Here is a 21,665-nt window from a genome sequence, read left to right as displayed (position 1 = left end):
CAGGATCGGTTCTTGGAGCCCTGACAGGTGCATACATAAGTCAGCCAAATCCTGACACTTCCCTCGCCCAGCTGCAGCGCCTTCAAGACAAGACGACATGGCACTAAATCTTGTGCTAAGAATTTTGTCCATGTTTCTTCTTTTTCCCGTCCCTCCAAGAGGCAGCATTTAATCTCCTGGTGCTGACCGTGTGTTTGCAAATTCTACCAAACATAAATGTGGCATCCAGGCAGTGCACTTGTCGCTCTGCACCCACATCATGAAGCATGGAGGTGAGAAGAGCAGAGGGCATCCTCTGTAAAGTAAGTTTGGTGGTTTTGTGTCCTAATACATGGGATAATAAACAGGCCTATAAAATCCAGAAAGGTGATAAGCCTGACTGTCTGCAGCATTCCTGAATGGTGGTTTCTCCTGCAGGTGAGTCTGGACAAACACGTAACAGGCAAAGAAGAAGCCACGTAAAAAGGTCACATTTCCCACAGAAACAAAATTATATTTCCCACGTGTTTCTTCTTTCCCAGATGGTAAGTTTCTTTAAAAAACATTCTGAGGACAAGTATCAGAGGGGTAGCCGTGTTAGTCTGGATCTGCAAAAGCAACAAGGAGTCTTGTAGCACCTACTCTCAGATGTATTGGAGCATAAGCTTTCGTGGGCAAAGATCCACTTCGCATGCATCTGATGAAGTGGGTCTTTGCCCACAAAAGCTTATGCTCCAATACATCTGTTAGTCTAGAAGGTGCTTCAGGATTCCTTGTCGATTCTGAGGACAGAATGTTGTAAATGGTTCTTGAGACAAGGATAATTTTAATAATTGCAAAAGCTGCCCTGGTGATATGAGCTGCAGGAGACAGGGCACAGTGGAGTCCAAGGACAGGGCTGAGCTGGTTTCCTGACTCGGTTTCTTTTGAAGTTACATTTTCTCTTTGGTAACAGTGCCAGATACCGTGATGCAACATTTACTGGAGCAGAGCAAGTGGTGAGGAGCAGTCTGAGCAGGTAAGTTTTACCACATAAGTTATGATGCAAGGGCACAGCCCACCTCCTCAGCTATCCTGAGACAGGCTTTTAAAAATAGTTTTACTAAAGGTCAAGACTAGAATATACAAAGAAATATAGTTGTGTCTTCATTGTGCATCAGTGCAAGTTAAAGTCTTGTGATACATTTTATTTTAATCGTTTGTGACAGGTTAGAGGAAAAGCACTCGAAGAATAAAACAAGATGACAGATTGTAGTGATGGGTTAATGGATGGAACGGGATTGCTTCAGACTACCTGAAATGGATGTAACTATGTTATCATGTTTGGTGAAACACGTCATTGTGCTCGGCCCTGTACAAGATATAGAGGAAAACAAAGTTTCTGCTTTCTGACGTTTACATCTTTGTTGGTAGATGACGGCATGAGAGTGAGCGGATTGCACACAAACCCTAGAAAAGTCTCGGATTCTATTTAGATTTTAATTTGTCGTGTAAGAAATATTTGCATGTACAGCAGTTATAAAAGACCTAACTCTGGCACCACCTGCCAGGCTAATAACAATAATTACAAATGTAATAAACTGTTCACTGGGAAGGTAACAAATTGTCAGAGCCTTTGAAAGTCCCATTCGCCCAAGGCGGTTCACCACAGACACATTCACCAAGGATGAAAAAATGATGGGCCACGGCAGGACAAGAGCAGGTTTCATGGCCTGGCACTTCCATGACTGCTCAGAACACATTAAAAAGGAGGCCATTCCATGTGAGGAGACCCCACCTGCACACTGATCTGGAGAGAAGCCAGCTTGAGAGCGAATCTCTCATCTGATGAAGCCTAATTCTTCAGGTTTGTAGCACGTTATAAACTGCAGACCCTTTGACACATGATTGGCAGTTAGACAGTTGGAGTTGGATGCAGAGAACTCTGAGACCATCTCGTGGGGGAGAAGGGAGAGCCTGTGGATTGAGGCAAAAGTTTCAATGTGTAGAGCTGCTTATGTGGATGTCACATGCATGCTTCACACCAAAGTTGGCAGAAAGGGAGAATCAGCCTTACTCCATGGAAACCCTAGCAGGAGGGGTTGGAGGAAGATGTAAGCAGAGAAACACCCACTTGAGAACCTGAATGCCCGAGGCTGTTGTGAAGACCAGGACTTTAACAGGGTTCAAAAGAGAGCTAGATAAACTCATGAAGGACAGGTCCATCAATGGCTATTAGCCAGGATAGGGAGGGATGATGTCCCTTGCCTGTTTGTCAGAAGCTGGGAATGGGTGACGGGGAGTGATCACTAGATGATTCCCTGTTCTGCTCACTCCTTCTGGGGCATCTGGCATTGGCCACTGTTGGCAGACAGGACACTGGGCTGGATGAACTAGATGGACCTCTGCTCTGACCTACTATGGCCATTCTTACGTTCTTATAATAAATTTTATTGGAATAAAAGTGAAACGTTTACTTGCAGTAACTTCTTCTGGTGCCTTCTTAACTTCCCTCGACTTCCTTCCACAATACTCTCCCCACCCTTGATCTTCACTGATCCTCCTCTTTTGTGGATTGGCTTCTTTGGCCACCCTACATTTCACTCACTCGCTTTTAGTCCCCAAGTCAGCTCTTCTGGCCCTTACGTTTCTCCTACTTCTAGAGGCATGCCGCTAATCCACTAGTAGAGCTACAATGAGCAGCTCACCCCAAGTGCCCAGCCTGGAACTTTACTATACATTGTCACTCAGAACAAAACACAGAGGCTACATCTAGACTGCAGGCTTCTTTCGGAAGAAGCTTTTCCGGAAGAGACCTGGAAAAGCTTATTTAGAAACAGAGCGTCAACACAGCAAAAGCGCAACAGAAAAGCGATGTGCTTTTTTGAAAGATAGCATCTACATTTATTGGACGCTGTCTTGCATTTAAGTTGTGATTAGGATGGACGGCGTGTCCACCAGGGCACCTGTGTTATTTCCTGGAGGCCCCTTTCGAAAGAACTCCCTCTTCTGCATCCACACACACCTTTTTCCAAAGAAGCTTTTTTGGAAAAAGGCTTCTTCCTTGCAGAAAGAGGCTTACCAGTGTTGAAAAACCCCTCCATTCTTTCAACTTTCTGTCAAAAGAATGCAATAGCAGTGTGGATATAAGTGTAGTTTTTCTGGAAGAACGGCCGTTTTTCTGGAAAAATGCTGAAGTGTAGACATACCCACAGTGTCATACTGTTTTAAACATGCCCCTCGGAAAGGCCTCTGACTGTACACAAACGTCAATACTGAAAATATGGCCTCGTCCTTTCATGGCCCAGCAGGCACTTAGCCCTATCACTGCATCCCTAACACTTCATTTTCGGTGTCTGAAATTTAAAAGAAAATCCAGGAATTTGAGTGCAAAATACCCACCTCCTTTCCTTTCCTCCTCAGAACTCAGACTATGGGCACAGGAAGATGTCTGCTGCTGAATCCTGAGCTGGTTCTCTGTTCCCAGGCAGCAGAAGAGAGAAAATCAAGTCAGAAATGCTACATAAGCAGTTCTTCCTGAGGCCACTGGTGAGCTCACAGTCCCGATAAGTCATCTGGGAGGGGCCCATGTGTTTGTTCTTTGCTTTGTATTGGCAAGGGAGTGATACTGCTGTGGTTCAACTCTCCACAATGTGCATGAGTCACTCCTAGTTTCACGGAACCATTTTCTAGTTTCTAAAATAACACCTGCTGGGACTTTTCCAACTACTCTCTACCCAAGTTTAAGGCATTATGTTCTGCACTCCAGTAAGGGAAGACAAAAGATGAGATTTCAAGCAAGAGGTGAAAGAGACAAGATGATGGAGACACCTTGACAGATTTCAGACTTCTGCCTATATCAAAATGCAAATGCAATTACTCATACTTCAGCATGAGCCTCTGCACACAAATCTGAGGGCAAAATATGGCCAGATGTCTCCAAAATCTCATGCATGTGGTCTTAAATGGATCAGCTCAAGCAACTGATTGATAGCCAATTACACTCCACAATCTCCCTGCCGAGTCAAATAGCCACTGACTTCCTCAAATCCAAGCCAGCTGCAAAAATTATGTGGTTGGTGTTCCCTATAATAATCCATCCCAGATCCTGTTTGCTATTGAAAGGTCATACACATGACTAAGTAAATCCAAGCAGAGCATTCCTTAGGAATAACCCAGGTAATCTATTTCAGCATCTCTTTCCTATTCCAAAGGCCGTGCACTAGCTGGCTAGTTCCTCATGATCACTTTAAAAATTTGGCAGTTTTACCTGTTGACAACACAAGTACAACTGGGATTTTGCAATCAGCTCCTGATATGTTCATGTTTCAAGAACCATATCTGAGCTGTGTTCACTCAACAGCTTCCCCCACAACACAACCATGGGCTAATGATGTTTGTGTATCCATGCTTACCACACCACCAGTTCATCCTCAGGAGGCACAGCGCCAAGCGGATATGCATACACCAGGACATGGAGCAGTGCACTCTGAAAGATCCTTCTTACTCAGAGAGGAAAGGAGGTGGACTAGCCTTCCTCAGGAATGGTTTGGGTCTCAAGCTATCCTGAAAAAACAACACCACAAATAAAAACTGTGCTGAGCTATGTACAAAATCATGTGTCAGCCTAAAAGTCTCTGGCAAGTGAGAAATCCTGTTAGCTGCATAGTTAGCTAAATATCACTCATGTTGTGTATGGGGAAAAATGTGTTGAGCCTCTAATTCACTATAAACTAGGTTAAAAATTGTAGTGTTGGCAAAGAATGCCATAGATAAGGTTACTTCTACCAACAGTATTCCTTTATACGTCCTCAGACTTATAGGAAATACTAGAATACTGCAAATACAAAGGTAAAGCTACTTAGTTATCCAGGGGATGAATGGTCTAGTGGCTAGAGCATTGCTGGGGCTCAAGAGCTCAACCTGAGCTTCTGTTCTCAGCTTTGCCACTGATCTGCTGGGGGATCTTGGGCGGGTTATGCCCCTCTGTGCAGTACAATGGTGATCTCCTTTGTCAAGTGCTTTGAGAGCTATTGATGAAAGAGCTGTCAGAGCTAGACATGGTTAGCAGTGGTATTATTCAAAGGAAATTGGCAAGTTTGTACACAAGGAGGCTGTGTGAGCTAAGGAACACTGCAATCCCTGACTGCATTCCTATGTTTGGGTTCGTGTAATATAGGAGCCTTCTGGGGCACCACTCAGAGGGTCAAATCAGGGCAAAATGCTTAGAGACGGGCTACTTACAATCCAAGACACTGGGTTCTTCACTATAAGGCACCAAACCACTCAGTAAGAGCCCTTCTGCTTACTACACTCGCTAGCAAGAAGTCATACAAGCAACTCCCTTAGGCCATGTCTATACTGAGAGGTAAGACTGAATTTATTAAGGTTGATGTTTCGCACTTGATTTTGTAAAATTGAAGGTCCATGTCTCCACTATGCACAAGAAATTAACATAGTTCTAATTTGCACATCCTCAGAAGGGTGGCTACTGTCCACTTTGAGAGCAATGCACTGTGGGTAGCTATCACACAATTCTTGCCACCCCATTGCATTCAGTGCACTCTGAGACCAAAACTGTTCAGGGGTTGGTTCTGGGTACATGTCATCAGCGGCCCATAATACATTCGCTTCCTCCACCCACCTCGCTTCAGACCACTGGCAAACAGCCTTTTCAAGCCCTTTTCTCCCTTGCTGGTTATCTGCACAGATGCCATAGCAGCATGAGTGTGGAAGCCAGCATGGATCCTATTGTGCATCAAAGCATTATGAGGATGATGTTCACCTTGGTACACCTAGTTCTGCAGTACGTCCAAAGCGTATCCAGAGTCTGCTGGAATGAGGAAGACTCTCAGGAGGCCCTGGACATACTCTTCTGTGAAGCACTTGAGTTGAGCAAATTGCAGATGCTGCTGACATTTGATCCTCTGGACACAGTGGAACGCTGGCTCTGGTGCCATCGGTCAAGCACAGATTGGTAGGACTGCACTGTTATGCAGTTATGGGACAATCAGCAACAGATGCAAAACTTTCACCTGCATAAGGCCACTTTCATGGAAGTTTGCCAATTGCTTTTCCCTGCCCTGAAGTGCAAGAATGCCTGAATGAGACTCACTCTGACAGAGTAGAAGTGAGTGGCAATTGCCCTGTGGAAGCTTGCAATGCCCGACAGTCCCGATCAGCTGGGAATCAATCCAGAGTGAGGAAATCTACAGTGTGGACTGCTGAGATCCAAGTAGCCAAAGCAATCAGAACTCTTCTGCTACAGAGGGTAGCGACGCTGGGAAGTGTGGAGGATACAATGGAGGGCTTGGCAACACTGGGGTTCCCTAGCTGTGTTGGGGAATGTGGCAGTGTATGCACTTCCCGTCACAGATGGGAGCCTATTCTGCAGTGGGATGCTGCCTGCTTGACCACCAGGTAGCTGGGTGTCTCTAGAGTCCCCTAATCCTCCCTTGTCTCAGGGTGACCCAAAGGCCATAAGCAGCCCCATGCACAGAGCAGTATCGGCCACTGACCGAAAGTCACTTAATAGCCACTGTAAGCGTCTCCTAACGCAGGGCAGTATTCCCCACCAGCTGGAGTCTCTAGACAGCCCTTGCCTCAGGGCAGTGTGGCCTACTAGTCAGAGTCAGTACACAGCCCTCAGTTTAAGGCAGTGTGGCCTAAGGGTCAGAGCCAGAAGGGTTGGGGCTAGCACCCTGGTAGGGGGACCTGGGCCCTCTCTGCTCCACCAGGTCCCAACTCAGAGCCCTGTGAGCTGCAGAACAGTCTGCCACTCCCTTGGTAGGGAATCCAGCCAAAACACACTGAGGATACCTGGATGAGAGAGGCCACTCCTGAACTCTCCCTGGGTTACTTCCTTCCGCTTCTGCTGGATCGATGTCCCACATAACAGCTGGGTCTTCCAGTTCCCCAGCAGCAGCTTCTCCCTGGGACTTTGCGGGGGTTATGTCACATCCATCTCCTGGGGCTCTGATTCTTACTGTCTGAGTTACTGGCTGCTGCAATTCCGGAGCGCCAGCTGGAGATCCTTCTCCTTTGCTGGCCAGCCCAGACTGAGCGGCTCTGCTGTCTTTTATACTGTCCCAGCATTTGGAGCATGCCCAGTCTGGTGAAGGGGAGGGACTTCCTCTGTCCATATGGTCTTAATCCCACCTGCTACAATGCGGGGTATGCACACCCCATCACAGGGAGATAGACGGAACACACATCCCTATCCTGGCACTCCTTCAAAAGGAGTATATAAACCACAAGGGGGACTTCTCAGTGGTTGTGCTGGTGGATCACAAGGGCCATTTCACTGACATCAGCGTGGGATGCTCAGGAAATGTGCATGATGTGCACATCTTTAGGAACTTCTGCCTCTTCAGCAAGCTGTATACTGCAACTTTTTTTCCCCAGACCAGAAAATTACAATAGGAGACACTGAAATGCCAACAGCGATCCTTGGCAATCCAGCCTACCCACTATGTTAGATCTCAGTAAATGTAACATTCCCATTGTGGTGGCAGCCTGCTGTGTGCTCCATAATATTTGTGAGAATAAGGGGGGAAATGTGTCCGTCTGGGTGGAATGCCGAGACACAGCCCTGAGCCAGGGATTTTGAGCAGCCAGACATCAGGCAATAAAGAAAGCACTGTGAAAGGTCGTGCAAATCAGAGAGGCTTTGAAAGACAGTTTTATAAATGGCCAGTTTTGAGAGTCATGCTTGTGCTCTCAGCAAGGTACCCCTGTATTCAGTGTGCTTGCCTGGAAGTCCCCACCTTCAGCACAAGCAATAAAGAGACTGTTGTTCAGAACTCATACATTGGTATTTAGGGAACACAACAGGGACTGCAAAGGAGTTCAGGGCAGCAACTTTGGTGCGTGTGTGTTTGTGTGATCACAATTATGAGAAGGGCAGCTTTTTGCATCCCTGGAGGTTAAGTGTGAGGCTGCCCTTGAATCCCTCTCTCCCCATGTTCTAGGGTCCCTGGAAGAGAAGGCTATGGAACTTGGGGAGGAAGGAACATTGGTTCGCAAGGACTGGAGGGGGGCCTGTTCAGGTAGGCATTCTGAAAAACTGCCATGCAGTCCATCACATCCACCATGGCTGACAACACTCTGTCCTGGTGCCTCACTTCCCATTCCCTGCATGCTCTCCTTTCATCACGCTCCGCACACATCTCCAACAGCGGATTTCTTCACTCGCTTATGCACTCCCTGTCCTAGTTGGCAGGTTGCATTTGCTCCCTGAACATCTTTCCTCGTCCATTTTTGCCTGCGGATTAGTGGCAGGTGAACACGGGCAGGGCCAGGGGAGTGCACAGCAGGCTGACTGCTGTTCCCACTGTAACCAAGTGAAAGGCAGCTTTTGCAGGAGATACGCTGTAGAGTACAAAACCTAATCGGTTCGGATTAAAACAAAGTTCTGTCTAAAGACGAAAGGGACGTGTCCTGTACAAGGATACAGTTATGCCTGTAGATAACCACTTTGCTGCAGATGCACCTCAGAATTCTTAGGAGAGCAGCTGGACTTAGTTCAGTAGCAAGCATGGTAAGGGAAGCTGGGGCATGAGTCTGTGGGCGAGAGGGATTAGGGGTCCAAACATGGAGACAGAGCAGGGCACAGGCTCATGTGGTGTCTGTCTGCTCAGCACTCCGTTTGCCAGAGGAGTGCAATTTTCCCTTCCCACAGGATCAGTGTCCAACTGTCAGATGTCCTGGGCGGGGGGAGCGGGTCTGTCTCAAAGGCTATAGACAGTTCTTAGTGATCTTGGTTGCCCTGCTTGCCTGCTGACCATTCTCCTCCTCCTCCACCACCACCCTGTCCTCCACACTCCTGCCCAAGGCTGCTTGAGGATCTTGGGAGGAATCCATGGACCTAGAGATACGTTAGAGCATAAAACCTAACGTGTTAGAAAAAACGAAGCTCCACCGCTAGGGAAGCTGGTCAGGTTGCCCCCAGGATAACATGCAGTTGATTGTAGAAGCAGCATGTTTGCAGCAATGCTCCAGTCCATCTGTTTGCCTCCTTTGTCTTTTGGTACGACTGTCGCAGCTTCTTTATTTTCACTAGGCATTGCTGGGCATTTCTGGCAAATCCTCTCTCCTCCATGCTTTTGAGATCTTGGCATAAATATCTGCTTTTCTTTTGCCAGTTCATAGTTCTGTGAGAACAGACTCCTCTCCCACACAGCAATGAGGTCCAGGATTTCCAGCATGCTCCATAGTGGTGCTCATCTGCGACCTGGGGAACTCATGGAGCTCGTGGTCCTTGCATGATCTAAAAGTAAAAAAGGAGTCCTATAAAAAAATGAAAGTAGGACACATTACAAAGGATGAATATAGGCAAACAACACAGGAACGCAGGGGCAAGATTAGAAAGGCAAAGGCACAAAATGAGCTCAAACTAGCTACAGGAATAAAGGGAAACAAGAAGACTTTTTATAAATACATTAGAAGCAAGAGGAAGACCAAGGACAGAGTAGGCCCACTGGTCAGTGAGGAGGGAGAAACAGTAACAGGAAACTTGGAAATGGCAGAGATGCTTAATGACTTCTTTGTTTCGGTCTTCACCGAGAAGTCTAAAGGAATGCCTAACATAGTGAATGCTAGTGGGAAGGGGGGAGGTTTAGAAGATAAAATAAAAAAAGAACAAGTTAAAAATCACCTAGAAAAGTTAGATGCCTGCAAGTCACCAGGGCCTGATGAAATGCATCCTAGAATACTCAAGGAGCTGATAGAGGAGGTATCTGAGCCTCTAGCTATCATCTTTGGAAAATCATGGGAGACAGGAGAGATTCCAGAAGACTGGAAAAGGGCAAATATAGTGCCCATGTATAAAAAGGGAAATAAGAACAACCCAGGAAACTACAGACCAGTTAGTTTAACTTCTGTGCCAGGGAAGATAATGGAACAAGTAATTAAGGAAACACTTGAAAGGTAGCAAGGTGATAGGAAACAGCCAGGATGGATTTGTAAAGAACAAATCATGTCAAACCAATCTGATAGCTTTCTTTGATAGGATAACGAGTCTTGTGGATAAGGGAGAAGCAGTGGATGTGGTATACCTAGACTTTAGTAAGGCGTTTGATACAGTCTCGCATGATATTCTTATCAATAAACTAGGCAAATACAACTTAGATGGGGCTACTATAAGGTGGGTGCATAACTGGCTGGATAACCGTACTCAGAGAGTAGTTATTAATGGTTCACAATTCTGCTGGAAAGGTATAACAAGTGGAGTTCCGCAGGGGTCTGTTTTGGGACCGGCTCTGTTCAATATCTTCATCAACAATTTAGATATTGGCATAGAAAGTATACTTATTAAGTTTGCAGATGATACCAAGCTGGGAGGGGTTGCGACTGCTCTAGAGGATAAGGTCATAATTCAAAATGATCTGGACAAATTGGAGAAATGGTCTGAGGTAAACAGGATGAAGTTTAATAAAGACAAATATAAAGTGCTCCACTTAGGAAGGAACAATCAGATTCACACATACAGAATGGGAAGCGACTGTCTAGGAAGGAGTACGGCAGAAAGGAATCTAGGGGTTATAGTGGACCACAAGCTGAATATGAGTCAGCAGTGTGATACTGTTGCAAAAAAAGCAAACGTGATTCTGGGATGCATTAACAGGTGTGTTGTGAGCAAGACACAAGAAGTCATTCTTCCGCTCTACTCTGCACTGGGTAGGCCTCAGTTGGAGTATTGTGTCCACTTCTGGACACCGCATTTCAAGAAAGATGTGGAGAAATTGGAGAGGGTCCAGAAAAGAGCAACAAGAATGATTAAAGGTCTAGAGAACATGACCTATGAAGGAAGGCTGAAAGAATTGGGTTTGTTTAGTTTAAAAAGAAAAGACCGAGGGGGGACAGATAGCCCTTTTCAGATATCTAAAAGGGTGTCATAAAGAGGAAGGAGAAAACTTGTTCATCTTGGCCTCTGAGGACAGGACAAGAAGCAATGGGCTTAAACTGCAGCAAGGGAGGTTTAGGTTGGACATTAGGAAAAAGTTCCCAACTGTCAGGGTAGTTAAACACTGGAATAAATTGCCCAGGGAGGTTGTAGAATCTCCATCTCTGGAGACATTTAAGAGTAGGTTAGATAAATGTCTATCAGGGATGGTCTAGACAGTATTTGGTCCTGCCATGGGGGCGGGGGACTGGACTAGATGACCTCTCGAGGTCTCTTCCAGTCCTAGTATTCTATGATTCTATGGTCAGGTATCTTGCTCAGGTGTGCTGCCTGCTCTGAAGTCTGCTCACCACGCTGGCCACGAAGGAAATTAAATTTAAATTTTCCTAAGGCTTTTCCTGTTCACTTGGAGACCAGTAGAGTTCAAAGTTGTGGCTAGACCAGTCATCATGGAGCACTGTGGGACACCTCCTGGAGGCTAAGAACCTTGACTTTCAGAGCACTTCTTGGAAAGTCGACCATGCAAGATTGAAATTAGCAGTTACTCCTAGTGATAGCAGGAGTACAGAAATCTAATTTAATGGCCCTTAAAGTCAACAGAACAGGCTTTATAGTGTGGACTCTTTGTTTAGAAAATTGACTTAATGTGGCTAAGTTCAACCTAAACTCCCAAGCGTTTAGACACTCCAGCTTTCCTGTGCCATCACCAGTATCACTCCTACTACAGAGGAGAGATTAGGAAAACCAATCTCTCTAAAACAGACAAGGTGGGAGAGATAATATCTTTTATTGGACCAACTTCTGTTAATGTGAGACAAGCTTTTGAGCTTCCACACAGCTCTTCTTCAGCTGTGTACACTTGAAAGCATGTCTCTCTCTCTGACCAAAGGTGGTCCAATTTAAAATATTACTTCACCCACCTTGTGTCTCTACTATCCTGGGAGTGACACAACTTCAACAGGGGCTTTTAAACTGTTGGGGGTGCAGAAAAGATATTAAATCAGCAGCTAGAAAGTGATTGTTCATATTTAACCATTTTAAATAACTTACTACAGTAAAACTCCAATAGTCTGGCATCCAAATGTACGGCACTCCCGATAGTCGGACATCAAAATGGCAAGAGTCTAGTGAGTGAGCGAGCTTTGGCAAAAAACGAGTCACAAGGCAGCAATGGCAGCAGCTGGACTGAGCGAAACTGGACGGGACCGAGTCAGTCTGCCACTGGCATTGTGTGACACTGAACAGTGCTTGTGTTACAATAAAAAGGGTTAAAAACACTTTATATACAGTATAGTGTGTGTGTGTGTGTGTGTGTGTGTGTGTGTGTGTGTGTGTGTGTGTGTGTGTAGAGAATAGTCCCGCGTATCTGATAATCCGGCACCACCTACGTCCCAAAGGTTCTGGATTATTGGAAGTCTACTGTACATTGTTTAATCTTACACAGAAACAGCTGAATATTGCAGCCAACAGATGGAAAGCTCTATAGATCTCAACAGCAGGACCCTGTTATCTGAGTGCCACATTTGAAACCTACATCCCAGTCCAGTCAACCACCATCAAGACTCCCACAGAATATTGGGGCTCTCACATTTTCCTGAGATTGTGAAAAAACAGAGGGAAGAGGAGAGGTCTATGTCAGACAGAGGATTCAGAAGGGCGAGAATTGTAGCAAGGTTACAATCTGGAGGTCTCAAACTGCCAAATAAATGTATCTGAAATGGTTTCTGAGGGACCAAAATGGGCTGCTGTGTATGTAGGTTAGTCCAAGGTGTGTATTCCCTAGGGATATCTCAGAAGATAAAGGGCAAGCTCTGATTACTATTTAAAGGCAGTACAGCAGACGGTTAAGTTACACCTAGGCGTGTCTTCCCTCAGGTGATCCCAGGAGAGGGATGCCAGGCCGCTTTTCCTATTTAAAGGTTGCAGAATAGCTGGTTGGCTCATGTCTTGAGTCATTTTGTAACCATATAGTCCAAATGTTAGGGTACAAAAACGATTGAAACAAAATCTACAAAGCTGCTCATAATGAGGAGCATAAACACTGTTGCCACCACTGCAAAGCAAAGCAAAGCAAAGCAAAGCAAAGCAAAGCAAAGCACCCAGGCGTCTGTCACACCATGGCCTGAACATCATTGAGTCTGGGCTATGGAGGCCCCAAAGGGGACAAGTTCCAAAGGACAATGGAATCCTCCACTGACAGAATTCCGGGGACTAACAATAATGGCCATTCTTACAGCCAGGGCAGGATTCCACTCAGGCGAGAGGTTGTCTCTCAAATAGTGGGGTCTAAGACCATCCAAGGATTTAACATTTGTTATAAACACTCCAGAGAGCCAGTGCAAATCTGACAACAAGTAGCATGTCCCACTTAGAAGAGCGCAGGCTCCACTAGATGAAGAACAGGGGACAAACTGGAAAAGACATCACAAGTCTCCAAATCCTACCCACGGGAGATGCCCAGATGAGAAGCTACTGACAATGGCTGAGCTTTCACAATGGAAAGTAGTGTGCAGAAAAAAATAAGTGCTGCTACTCTCCAAATTGCCATCTCCCCCTCCCCCCAGAACGAAACAGAGACCCTACACTGCTCTCGGTAGATTGTGAAGATTTTCTTCGTAGCCATTCCTTTTCCTTTCCCCAAAGCCATGGCCAACAGGGACACTGTTAACAATGTTGACATTTTGATAATCCTCACTGGCCCACAGAGTTCATGCCTCAGTAAAACCAAAAGGGAAAGTCCATACCTTTCAAAGTTGTGTTCCAGACTCAGCCAAACATTGCTATAGCAGTTACAGTGGGGTCGTAATATAAAGATTTTCTTTGCAACCACTAAGGCTAAAGATTTTATTTTTTCAAAATGGAAGCTTAGATTGTGATGCACAGTGTGGCAGCTTGGACGAAGAGCCAGCACTCTGAGTAACTGCTTACTGTCCCAGTTCAAACCCTCTTTGGGAAAAGTCCTAAGAACAGCGCTAAACGTAACTCCCTGCAATTATTCAGTCCTATCTTCGGAGATCTTTCAGAAAGGAAGGAGCAAAACTACTGAGATTCACACTCCCATCCTGCACAATATCCTGTAGATCACTGGGTCTCAATCTTTCCAGACTACTGTGCCCCTTTCACAAGCCCAAGCCCCACATCTCACCTCTGGGGCTGAGGCTTGCACTCAGTGACCAGGGCTGAAGGATACAATCCTTCATGTCATGGGGCTCCCTGTGGCATGGGGCCTCAAGCTACTGCCATTTGCTACCCCTTAACACCAACATGGCAATTATGACCCCCTACAAACCCATCCCCATGAAACACTTATCCAGATGAGTTGATGCACTCCTGGAAGAGCTCTACATACCCTCAGGGGGTACATGTACCCCTGGTTCAGAACTACTGCTGTAGAAGAACTGACAAAAACCTGAGGTTAATAGTGTCAAAAATTGCTGACAAGCGCGGATAACTTTCTTTTGTCTACAGCAAGGAAATTATTATTAACTATAGGTAAAAATACAGCTCATACTCCATACCTTCTGCTTTTATGAGAATTTGATAACGCTCTTTTCCATCTCTAATTTGTATGATTCTATGATTCACATTGCAGGGTACAAACAATGCATCCTTATTTGACTATCACTTTACCTTCATAGCAGAGTTTCTGCTTTATCAATGTATCAGGATTCTTCAGTATCTCATCATAACTGTGGGACATAAATGTGGCTTGTTTCTGCTGTTTTGTGGAATAATAGTAATTATAAGTAGCATTCATCTTCAAAGTATGTTACAAACATTAATCAACCCTCACATCATCCTGTGAGGTAGGTGAATGTTTTTACAGTAACATTAATAGTTTCTCTAGAGGACTCGAGAGTGTGTATGAGCCAGGTAAGAGAAGCATATGCAAACATGTACTTCTACACCTGCACATCCATATCCACAACCTTCTGTACACATTGACGCAAACAAATGCACACGTACAAACCACGCTCCACATACATGTTCACACCTACGTAACTCAGTCCTATTTATATGCTTGCGGTGCTGACGTTTTTGGTAAGGAAAATTCCTTTAAGAACACTTGCCTTATGCTGAGCCTCTTACATTGAAATGGTAGCGCATATGTTGACATTATTCCAGAGGGGAACTACAGTATTGCCATGATGAAAGATCAGCTGGAATAAAAGTATACACGACCCTATTGTGGACAACTAAACGCTTGACAACTAAACGCCAATAGTATGTTAATGTCCAACTCAGGAAAACACGCTTTTAATCAACCTACTGAGGTTAGAGGTTTGCAAAGCACAGTACAAGGTGGGCATTTCAAACCAAAAGTAAAGCAAAGAGGTGTGTGGAGAGGGAAACTGAGCTGAATACCCATCCAGCTTTTCTCAAAAGTTACCAAGAGGCTCTGCAAAATGAGGGGGAAAACCTGCAGCTTAGTCATTTTTGTATTCTTATTAAATGCAGAATTGCCTCTGGCTAAGAGGAGCTGATATCATAATTATTGGCTTGCCTAGCCAGCTGCCTTCCCTCACCTGATGTAAGATCAGATCTTTCCAGCCTTTGGGAGTCTCAGCACTGCTGAGCCTCTACTCTCGCATACAAGGCTCTTTGCATGACCTAATCCCATCCTGGAGCAGCAGCACGCCGTTTTGCTTCAGTAGAAAGGTAAGAGGAAACCTCTGTCAACTTCATACAGTTTTTTAGAACTCACCCGTGAAAGCCAAAGGGAAGAGGGTACAAAACTCTCCCACCTTAGCTCAACTATTTAATCTGATGTCTCTGAGGCTCGCTTTGAAGAACTCCAGGCTTTTTAGGGTGGAAGGTCAGCATTTACATCCTTTTTCTCTGCAGCTCAATTTAAACTCTTGTCACCTGTGAATGGGGGAGCATTCAGAGTGGGAGAGAGTCAAGTAGACACCAGGTAAGCTCAGAGTTCTATTTTTCTTTTACTGAGAACAAGGAGTATTGGTGACTAACATTTCAGAGAAATTGTGGCATAACAAATGAGCCCCTACCTGTCATTCGCATATGTACCAACTGAAGGTAGGTTACCAGTTGCTTCATCATTACAGGGAAAATCCTGGGGGATTTACCATTCCTTGAAAATTAATAATAGTCAAAGGAAAATAAAATGGATAACTCTCCTGCTTACTAGTAGTAGAACAGGATTTATTTTAATTATTTCTCTGATAGGAAGCCAAAAACCAGGAAAGCAAGATGTTTTGAAGCAAATATTGTGATCCATGTTTTGGATTAGGTATCACTAGTTTTGCCTTTTGTATTTTGCAATTTTTGGGTGGTAGCTGTGAACTTTTTCTCAGATTTGCTGCTGCACTGAAAGGTATCATGCCTGTAATGGGATCCAGACAAACACACAGACTCCAGAACTGACTCTTTAGATGAATTGAGAAAAATTACTTGTCTGATGGATGCAGGCTGAAATTTGTTTGTTTCCCTAAAGCACTTATTAAAATGTAGCTATCTAATCTATCCCTCAGTTTCAGACTGTTACATTTCTACCACAAACAGAGCCATTTGTGTTACAAGGGAGAGTAGTTATCAAACTTATCTGTAACCAGCCTGATCCTCCTATGTGACTGATGTGATATCAGATTATACAGTCAATTCTATTTCCAACACATTGGTTTGATTTATTCTAATCATACATTTTCTAATCTGATAATTGGGATGAACTGGGTGAAATTCAGCTTCAATATTTTTTATTTTATTTTGTGTTTACTCAGAGTGTGAAGGAGAAAAAAGTATTTCACTATCTGGACTAGAAATGCTCAAGCAGCTCTTAGGGTGTAGGTTTGTACATCTTGCTCTCAGCCATCTGCTGAACAGTACAAACAGGTGCTTCCACGTGCCATGTGAGTCAACAGCTACCTCGCTTTCATTTACTTTACATCCAGATAACATGAGGTGGACATGGGCAGGAATAAACAACATGCCCCACGTGGAGCATTAGTATGAAGAAAGAGAGGTTGTAGAGCCTTGCCATGCCAGTGCCTCTTCTGAACCACAGCTGATAATGTACAGCATGAGATGGTGCTGGTTTGTACAACAAGCACAAACCATTGTACATATACCTGGAGTGACACCACATTGCCAGACTGGTAATCTATGAATGCACAGAAGAGTATATGCAGGTGCCCAGACACCAGGATGATGGGCATGGTTTAAGAACCTGACCAAACAGAATAAAATATGGAATCATTATGGTAAAACACAAGGCTGAAGGCAGAAGAGACAACTAAGTAAAGCAATGTCTCTCAATTCCATTCCTTACAGTTCCAGCTTGTCTCCAAGATAATATGGTTGCTATTCAAATACAGCCCAATGGTTAGGAGACAAGTTGAGAGGAGGACACAGTAAAAGATATGCTACATTTTGAAATAGCTACAGTGTGAAAACGGACACAAGAATATAATAGTTCCAGGCTCAGAGAAATCAATTAACCAAAAACCTGGTACTGTGAACCTGGAAGAGCAACTGGAGAAGGGCTTTGATACATGACAACTTTCAGTAACAACTCCTATAGCCCAGCTCTTATAGGTTGTCAGGCGGCAGAGGGACAAGGAGACAATCAATGCTGAAGGGCTCAAAGTTACACAAGGCCCCAGAAAACTTTCACACAGAGCTGTTCACATGGTGCACAAGATAACGAAGGCCACGCCCACCTTAGTACCTATTCATTGAGTGAGCCCCTGACAGTCGGGGCACATATAACCACCAGGTTACTGTGACTTCAGCCAGACCTTTACTGTTAAGGACTTCAAGTTCTGCAATGCCTTTATGTTCCCTAGGTGATGTATGTTTGAGCTCCATGGGCATGGGGAGACAGGAAGAATCTTGTTTTGGAGAGGAGTAAAGAGGAGATAGTGCTTGACATTTGAGCGAGAGCCACAGAAATAGCAAAAGAAGGCAACTTCTCAGCAGGTAGGAATTTACTCTTGTGCCCATGTCCTGAGCTGTTAATGAGAGACCTTGAATCTCATGGTTTAAGTAAACTCTCCTTCCCACTCCCACTCTTGAAAACAATTACCTTAAAATACAGAGAGATTAATTAGGGAGAGAATGCAGATTAAATTAGTGGTATGAATAAAGCCCTCTTGCAACACACCTACCTATGGACATCCCCTGGGTCACATCTTCCAAGGTGTTTCCATTAGACAGTTAATACATAAAAAGGAAATAGCCAGTTCTCACAAACTAAATAAGCTTGGAAAGGCTCAGAGCTGGGAGACCACCCAGAAACATCTGGCTGCTGAAGGCAATGACACTGGCAGGTGATTCTCTTTCCTCTGAATCATGCTTGACTCAGTCCCTTAGAGACACTGTGCTGCTTTCATGGCAGATCAGATTGCCAACAAAGGTGTTAATCAGTTGTCATTATTAAAGAGACCATGACACTTTTCATAAGAGGAGAAGAATTAACCCTGGTGTCATAGATGATTTGACTTTAAAACTGACCAACTGCCCTGCTTTCTCAAGCATGACTTGCTGCTCTTTAGCTCCCTTCATTGGCTTCCCCTTTCCTACACCAACAGAGCTCCTTGTCTTTGACTACGGGGACCTTGCACAACATAGCTCATCTATCCCTTTTTACTCCTTTCTTGTATTGCCCAAGATGCATGACTCAGCTTTCCATTCACGTCTTTCACTGTCAGTAGCTTCTTCCACGTTTCCCTCTAAGCCTAGAACCCCTGATGTGACTCAGTCTAGCAGGCCTTTTAGCTGCCTGAAAATTCATTCTTCCCCAAGAAATCTGTACATGCTAGTTCTCCCTTGAATCAACATTTACGGAATAACAAATATTACTAAGATCCATACAATCATTCTCTACCCTGTTCCCAGATAGAATGTAAGCCTTTGAGAGCAAGGACTATGTGTGCTCCTCTGCCCAGAAATCAACTAACCCAAAGAACTGAAATAAAAGATACATGCAAATATGCCCCATTTTCCTACATTTCCTAAGCAGCGCTGAATACTACATTCTTCACTCCCTGTCCTAAAACACCGGCTACTATTGTGGAGTGCTGTTAATGTGGGAGGGACAGTGATCCCTGCATAGCCCTTGACAAGGCTTAATTAATGTATGTAAAACATTTTAAGTTGCTTGGATGAGCCAAAACTCTGGCAGCACAAAGTGTTATTATCCTTCTGGCAGTGAAGTGCCCAAAAGTGAGCACAGCACAATAGGGTGAGGTCTCATCAGAGCCATGTAATGAAGGTTAACATGCTGTCACTTTGACCCAGTTTCCCTGTGCCTTGCTGCCTCACCAGCTAGTGTCCTCTTACTAGGTCCACACCTACCCTTTGCTTTTCTCTTAGACCTGGGTAAATATTCCAGCCCTGCAAACTCTAGCTGCTGGTTCAGCCAGCCTGCCAGGGCAGGTCCTGGCAGCATTCCCCTCTATGGGCAAATGGTAGGATGCCAGAAATATTAGACAGGAACCTGTTCTTCCAGGAATGTAAGTAATCCAGTGAAAGAAATAATCCACTCTTGTCCGAGCTGGGCTAATTACATTGCTAGGCACTGATCTCCATCCATGTACAGGACTTAAGAACATCAGAGAGTCCAGGCTGGGTCAGACCAACGGTCCATTCAGCCCAGTATCCTGTCTGCCCACAGAGGGAGGGAACACAACAGTGAATCATCAAGCAACCCCTCTCCTGTCACCCATTCCTGGCCTCTGAGGGAGGCTAGGGCAGGGGTCAGCAACCCCCGGCACAGGTGCCACAAGCGGCACATGAGCCAATTTTTACTGGTACGTGGGGCAGGAGCTCAGCCCTGCTCCTCCACGCTCCGCGCAGCTGAGAGCCTGTGCTGCAGGCTGGATCACCACTTCTGGCTTCCTGCTGGGGGCAGGGGGAGAGGTACATGCACATCCCTGGGGCTGCCTCTTGCTTCGGGAGAGGGCAGGGCTGGGCCTGCTCCACAGAGCCAGGGCTGTGTGGGCGGCACACGTGGAGTGCTGGGGCCTGGGTCCGGGCTGCACCGCACTGCTCTCTGTAGACTGTGTGAGGGGGCAAGAGCCCCTTCCCCAGCACCCCACTGCACCCAGCCAGGCTGGAACCAGTCCTGAGCAGCCCCAGGCTCTACCTGCCCCAGCTCCAGAGCTGCAGCCTGCAGACAAAGGTCTGGACCAGGCAGGGAAGTGACTCTGCTTTCTCTGCTTCTCCTCGCACCAGTGGTGTTCTCAGGGGGCTGCAAGTCCCTGTGCTGCTACCCTGCTGGTGAGTGCGCTGGGGGCACAGGGATGTTGGGGCACGAGGGGGTGGGTTGAAGGTGGATGCAGGGGCAGGATGGGAGGGGCAGGGGTTGCACTGAGGGGCACAGGGCGATGCAGGGGATCAGGCTGGGGGAATCGTGGGGCCGAGGGGAGTGAGGCTGCAGTAGAGGGAAGAGGTGGGGAGGCAGAGAGGGATGGAACAATTTTACTTTGCAGAAGCTGCACTTTCCTTTACTCCCCACTTCTTTGCCTCCTTCTCCAACTAGCTATTTGGCGGCATTCTCACCCTCTCACTTTTTCTGTGTTACTCCCCCAGTCTCCTCCTGCCCCTAAACTCCCTCTCATACCCCGACCCCACACCCTTTTCTGCTGCCACAGTCCCTTCCAGAACCTGCCCTCGTCACCCATCCTGCACCCCATCCCACTCGCTAGCAGTTGTTCTGCACGTTGTACCACACATTTTTGTTCCCACCCCAGAGCCTAAGGGGGGCCACAAAATCCACTAACTCTGGAACCCCTCGAAAGTAAATCTGGCCTATGGGAAGCCCTGAACCTCAGTCCTCCCTGTCCCTTCCCCTCACTCCGTGGGGCTGGAGCACCAGAGGAGTGAGGAGTCTCAGTTGAGGGGGCCACAGCAATGAGGGTTGGGGGTTTGGAAGGAGCTCTCTTACTTCTCACTTGTGTGGTCCCCAGCTGATTTCTGTGGGTCAGTAACCCCCAACCCAAAAAAGGTTCCCCACCCCTGCCATAAATAGAGAAAATATTGAAATCTTGCGTTGGACATAAACTAGTATTTTACTTTATTTAAAATGAAGTTTGATAGACTAACATGAGAAAGTTAAAACGCTTAATCTGTTTAATAATTGAAATTAAACCATTCTCCCCAGTTGCAGCACTAGCAAAAGGGCTCGGGCATAATTATGTAATTAAGGGTGAGTTTCCATTAGCAATTGGTAGTCCGTGGAAAGGTTTGCAGTGACCCAGGTGGTCCACAGGGTGAGTGGTGGAGAGAGCCCCTCCACTCTTCCCAGCAGAGCAGGAGGGTTAAATCTTGACACGTCACTTCAGAAAGGTTGCTGACCCCTGGGCTAGGGACACCATTCCTGGCTAATAGCCATTGATGGACCTAACTTCCATGAATTTATTTAGTTTTCTTGAACCCTGCAAAATCCAGGTCTTCACAACCTCCTCTGGCAAGGAGTTCCACAGGCCAACTGTGCGCTGTGTGATGGAAAACTTCCTTTTATTTGTTTTAAACCCGATACCTATTAATTTAATTTGGTGACACCTAGTTCTTATGTTATGGGAACAAGTACATAACTTTTCCTCATTCACTTTCTCCACAACACTCATGATTTTATAGACCTAAATCATATTCCCCCTTAGTCTCCTCTTTTCTAAGATGAAAAGTCCCAGTCTTTTTAATCTCTTCATATGGGACCCGTTCCAAACTCAAATAATTTTTGTTGCCTTTTTCTGAATCTTTTCCAATGTCAATATACCTTTTTTGAGATGAGGCAATCACATCTGTACGCAGTATTCAAGATGTGGGCATACCTCTCTCCATTCTA

The 21,665-nt window shown here is 45.6% G+C and overlaps 1 protein-coding gene and 1 long non-coding RNA gene across 8 annotated transcripts in view; one reads left to right on the top strand and one right to left on the bottom strand.

Moving 5' to 3' along the window:
* Positions 1-1,204: 1,204 nt before the first annotated feature.
* LOC142819209 (uncharacterized) overlaps positions 1,205-21,665 on the bottom strand; it is a 72,678-nt gene continuing 52,217 nt past the window's right edge. The window contains exons 2-4 of the long non-coding RNA XR_012897014.1: positions 4,374-4,524; positions 3,361-3,435; positions 1,205-1,935 (exon numbers count right to left, since the gene is read on the bottom strand). This is a non-coding gene — a long non-coding RNA (uncharacterized LOC142819209). The remainder of the gene's footprint in view (positions 1,936-3,360; positions 3,436-4,373; positions 4,525-21,665) is intronic.
* Positions 15,382-21,665, top strand: part of FOXN1 (forkhead box N1) — an 80,702-nt gene continuing 74,418 nt past the window's right edge. For 3 of the 7 annotated variants that reach the window (XM_075904433.1, XM_075904434.1, XM_075904430.1), the window contains exons 1-3: positions 15,382-15,520; positions 15,707-15,776; positions 17,665-17,797. The gene's annotated coding sequence lies outside the window, so the exon portion shown is untranslated. The remainder of the gene's footprint in view (positions 15,521-15,706; positions 15,777-17,664; positions 17,798-21,665) is intronic. The other 4 variants (XM_075904435.1, XM_025188646.2, XM_075904431.1 and 1 more) reach the window with 3 other exon arrangements.

Source organism: Pelodiscus sinensis, chromosome 21 (assembly GCF_049634645.1).
Source record: "Pelodiscus sinensis isolate JC-2024 chromosome 21, ASM4963464v1, whole genome shotgun sequence".
In the NCBI taxonomy this organism is placed as follows: domain Eukaryota; kingdom Metazoa; phylum Chordata; order Testudines; family Trionychidae; genus Pelodiscus; species Pelodiscus sinensis.
This window is presented reverse-complemented; position numbering and strand designations above follow the sequence as displayed.